This window comes from Molossus molossus, unplaced genomic scaffold, assembly GCF_014108415.1.
Source record: "Molossus molossus isolate mMolMol1 unplaced genomic scaffold, mMolMol1.p scaffold_m16_p_13, whole genome shotgun sequence".
NCBI classification, from domain to species: Eukaryota; Metazoa; Chordata; class Mammalia; order Chiroptera; family Molossidae; genus Molossus; species Molossus molossus.
The window spans coordinates 27,602,408-27,607,543 of NW_023425348.1; the positions used below are offsets into that span (position 1 = coordinate 27,602,408).

Here is a 5,136-nt window from a genome sequence, read left to right on the forward strand (position 1 = left end):
AGAAATTAAAAAGGATGAAATAAAATATGAAGACAGACATTCTGATATTCCTGAACCCCTTGGAATGTCTTGTGCGCTTGCTGTGGTTCGGGCACCCCACTTTGGAGGGAGAAGTGGAAGGGTAAAGGCGGTATTCACACTCTCTCGTCGGGGGAAGTGGCCCTGGGGCTTTTGTTGCTTGGGAGGACGCTCAACCAAATGAGTCACTCTGGCCAGGGCTAAACTTATATTTAAGTTAAAAAGAAGGCAACAGCCCTGGCCGGTTTGGCTCAGCGGTTAGAGCATCAGCCTGTGGTTCAGAGAGACCCGGGTTCGGTTCCCGCTAAGGGCATGTACCTCGGTACCTCGGTTGCAGTTTGTCCCCGGCCCTGGTTGGGTCGTGTGGGTGGGACCACTCGATGTGTCCCTTTTACCTCCATGTTTCTCTGTCTCTCTCTCCCTCCCAGTCTATCTGAATAAAAAATGGAAAAATGTCCTCGAGTGAGGATAAAAAAAAAAGGGCAACAATAAACATCTGTGTATTCACACTCAACTTAGGAAATAAAGCATTGCTGATAGTTAAAGCTGCTTTGTACTCTTCCTAGTTCACATCTCCCGGGGCCCTCCTAGAAATAACCAGGACTTATCCATTCCATGTTTGTTTGTTTGTTTTTTAATACAATTTGTTGTTCCATTTATTTATGTATTCATTGGTTGATTCTTTTTTTTTTTTTTTTTTTATCCTCACCCGAGGATATTTTTCCATTTTTTGTACAGATAGAGAGGGAGGGAGAGAGAGAAAGGGAGAGAGAGAGAAAAACATCGACGTGAAGGGACACATCGAGTGGCTGCCACCCGCACGACCAACCAGGGCCGGGGACAAACTGCAACCGAAGCACGTGCCCTTAGCGGGAACCGAACCCGGGTCTCTCCCGGGACCGCAGGCCGACGCTCCAACCGCTGAGCCAAACCGGCCAGGGCTCATTGGTTGATTCTTGTATGTGCCCTGACCAGGGATCGAACCCACGGCCTTGGTGTACTAAGATGACCTTCCAACTCACTGAGCAAATCCAGTCAGGGTGCCATGTGTTTCTTTTTAAATTAGTCACCTATTGTTGTGAAATAGAACACCCCAAAAGTCACAGGTTTAAAACAGCAATCAGGCATAGAAAGCATGACGCATCAATGGTTCCTGGGGGTTGGCTGACCTACACTGAGCTTCCATTCTCTCCAACACTGATTGGCCAAGTAGTCCTTCACCATCTTGTTAATTCACTAGTACCTTCAAGAAGGCACTTTTAGCCCTGGCCAGTTTGGCTCAGCGGTTAGAGCGTCGACCTGCGGTCCTGAGAGACCCGGGTTCGGTTCCCGCTAAGGGCGCGTACCTCGGTTACAGTTTGTCCCCGGCCCTGGTCGGTCGTGCGGGTGGCAGCCACTCGATGTGTTCCTTTCGCATCGATGTTTCTCTCTCTCTCTGTTCCTCTCTCTCTCTCCCACTCTACCTGAGCAAAAAAATGGGAAAATGTCCTCGGGTGAGGATAAAAAAAAGAAGGCACTTTTATATTTTTCCAGCTTTTAAAATTGCCTTTAGTGAGATGATTTGTCTGAATTGTCTAATCTATTACTGGAAATAGAAATCTTAACATGTAACACTGGCCATTGATTTTTTCTTTTCTCCCAAATGCCAGGTCCTCCTTATTTTTCTATTGGGTGTTTGTCTTTTCCTTATTGGAGATGTTCTTAGTGCATTCTGAATACAAGCTGAATTTCATCAACTATGTCTTGAAAATATATTCTCCCAGACTATGGTCTGCTTTCTTCCTTTTTGAGCCATAGTTTGACATATAGGTTTTACATTTTAATGTTGTCAAATAAGATTTATCTCTCTTTTCTCTAATAGTTTGTGCTTTATGTTCCTTAGGAAATCCTTCTATACACCTAAGTCATAAAGATAGCTCTTTTACTTCTAAAACTTGAAAATGTTTAATCTTCACATTTAAGTCCTTAATTTACCTAGTATTGAGTCCAATCCAATTTTATTTTTCCATATTAATAACTGGTTTTGGCAGCACTATTTGAATATATTTTCCTTTCCTTATTGATCTGTAATGCCACTTGTCAAAAAAAAAAAACCAACAAAAGAAAAAACCAAGAATCTACATATGTGAGGATATGTTTCTGGCCTTGGTTTTCTGTTCTGTTTGTCTGACTGTGCCAAAATTGCAGTCGTAATACATTTTAATATCTTTACATCAAATACCTCTGACCTAGTTGTCTTGAAAATTGTCTTCGCTTTTCTTGGCCCTTTGCTATCTCATATATTTTAGAATCAACTGGTGAGGTTCTGTGGAAAGCTCTACTGGGATTAGATTGGCACTGAGTTGAATTTATAGTTTTGAGAAGAATCGATACTTTTATGAGATTACATCTTCCTGGTTATAACTATTTTTTGGTATTTCTTTTAAGTTTTCAACAGTTTTATGATTTTATCCATAAAGGTTATATATAATTTTTGTTAAATAAAAAATTATGTATTTTTGATAGCTTTGTAATTGATATTTTTTCACATTTACATTTTTAATTGTTTCTTGTTAGTATGTAGAAATACAACCCACTGTATATTGATTTTATATTTAGGAACCTTTTGAACTTAGTTTAATAATTTCACTATAGATTCTGTATGGTTTTCTAAGAGGGCAATCATGGTTTTCTGCTAAAAAACTTATTTTTTTCTTCCTTTTCATTAATTACTCCTAGTATTTCTTTCCTGTCCTTTTTCCTGGTTGAAACTCCGGTGGTTAAGTGCTTACAGCTCTTTTTGAATTTGTCTAGTAGGTCTTCCAGTTTTCACCGCAAGGCCCATAAAAAAAAAAAAAAGAAGAAAGAAACTCCAGTGGTTAATGATATTGTACGTCCTTGTACATTCCTAATTTTAAAGTGCATATCTCATTAACATATTTTTGTGAATATATATATATTCAGAGAATCTTATTGTGTTCACAGTGGCCTCCTTGCTGTTTCTTGAACATTCCAAGTTCCTTTCTGCTTCTGGGGTTTTGAATCTGCCAAGAAGGATGTTTTTCCAAATAACTTCATGGCTCACTCTCTCATTTCTTTTAGGTCTTTGCTCAAATGTCCCTATCAAAGGCTTTCCCTGATCTCTCTCTATAAAATGTGTAATACAGAGTCGGATTCCATTTTTGATGTTTGACTGCTGATAGTTATTAAGTCTTACCCTTTCTGCTCTGAATTTGGGTGTGTGGGTACTTTTTCCTTGGACACCTGTGGAAAATTCAAACTCCATGCAAAACCATCACTCTGGCTCTCCCCATTAATCAGCATAAAATCCCCCAAGCCAGTTTCCTTTCCCTGTTCTCTCAGGCCATTTCTGAACTTGCTTGGGAGTGGCCCTGCTTTCCCCAGAAAGCCTCATTATGCAAACAGTAAACCCTTTCATATCCGTGTGTGCGTGAGACTTCATCTAAGCCAAATTTTGGGTGGGGAGTGCATTCTGTCTCAGTGTAGAATGGCCACAACAAAATAGCATCCACCTTTAGTTTTAGTTTTCTTCATAGCATTTAATACAATCTGACATATTATATACTTGCTTATTATTTGTCTTCTCTAGTATATAAATGATTGGATGATAGATCCCAGCATCTAGTGAAGTGTCTGGCATAACCATCCACCCATTCATTCATTCAACCAATATTTACTTTATGCCTACTTTGGCCAGGCTCTGTTAAAGGCACTAGTGCGACAGAGTGATCAAAGCCCTTGCCCTCACAGGGTTACATTCCAGAGGGCAGAGTAGGTGTTCAATACATATCTGTTGAATGAATGAATACTAATATTTTTGTCTGGAGGTAGAATATTAAAACGAAACACAATATCATATTATGAATGTAAAATTTTTATTCATTTTTCTGTTACAAACTAGTGCTTATTTAAAAATAATATTTGGTAATTTATACTCAAAGGACATGTTACAGCATACATCAAAAGAAGTCAAAAATATTTCTTGAAGATGTATTATGTGCTTAGCACTGAAGAGCTCCTATATCTGCACATTACTGGTATTAATGAGATTAGAGAGTTAATTTCTGGCTAATGATCATAGAAGTACACAGAAGAAATTTCAACCATTATAATCAGTAAGAGTATAATTTTATATTTCATGAAGGATAGTGATCGTGTTTAGCAATCGCCTCACTTATAAATTAAAATATACTCACTTTAATGTTATATTTTTATGGTTTCTTTTCCCTTCTCTTCTTGCAAATAACCAACAAAGCACAAACTGCTTCCAGGTGGCAATCCAAACAAAGGAGGAATCAGTGCTAACCATCTAGCTGCTAATGTTTGTGAAAGGCAAACTGCAAACTCTGAGTATGGTTGAACTTCACCAAAAGGGGTCAAGTTCCTCCATCTGACCACCTTATTCCATGAGAAAAGTGTACTCTGACTTCTAAAATGGATTTTTAAAATTCAATACGAAGATTCAACAACTACCAAAATTTCCAACACTGGCCCTGGCTGGTGTGGCTCAGTTGGTTGGGCACTGTCCGGTGCACCAGAAGGCTGCTGGTTTGCTTCCCAGTCAGGGCATATGCCCGGGTTTCGGTCTCGATCCTGGACTGTGCAGGAGGCAGCCAATCAATGCATTGATGTCTCTCTCTCTTCTCTTTTCCTCTCTCTAAAAATCAATTTAAAAATCTTAAAACAGCCCTGGCCAGTTTGGCTCAGTGGTTAGAGTGTTGGTCTGCGCTCCAGAGAGACCTGGGTTCAGTTCCCGCTAAGGACGCGTAACTCGGTTGCAGTTTGTCCCCGGCCCTGGTTGGTCGTGCGGGTGGCAGCCACTCAATGTGTCCCTTTCACGTTGATGTTTCTCTCTCTCTCTCTTCCTCTCTCTCCCTCCTACTCTTTCTGAACAAAAAAAATGAAAAAATGTCCTCGGGTGAGGATTAAAAAAAGAAAAGAATCTTAAAACATTTTTTCTAACACTGATTTTTCTAATATCAATTAGCAGTTTTGAGACTAATTCGAAAATTTTTAATAATTTAAACAAATATAAGTAATTACTATTTGTAATATTTTACATAAGTTACAAATGTAAGTTATGTAAAAATACCAATCACATGATTCCAGGTCGTGTTT

The 5,136-nt window shown here is 39.2% G+C and overlaps 1 non-coding gene across 1 annotated transcript; it reads left to right on the forward strand.

Moving 5' to 3' along the window:
- Positions 1-2,779: 2,779 nt before the first annotated feature.
- Positions 2,780-2,842, forward strand: LOC118629133. Its single transcript, XR_004959379.1, has one exon. It is a non-coding gene; the product is annotated as a U7 small nuclear RNA (small nuclear RNA).
- The last annotated feature ends 2,294 nt before the right edge of the window (positions 2,843-5,136 follow it).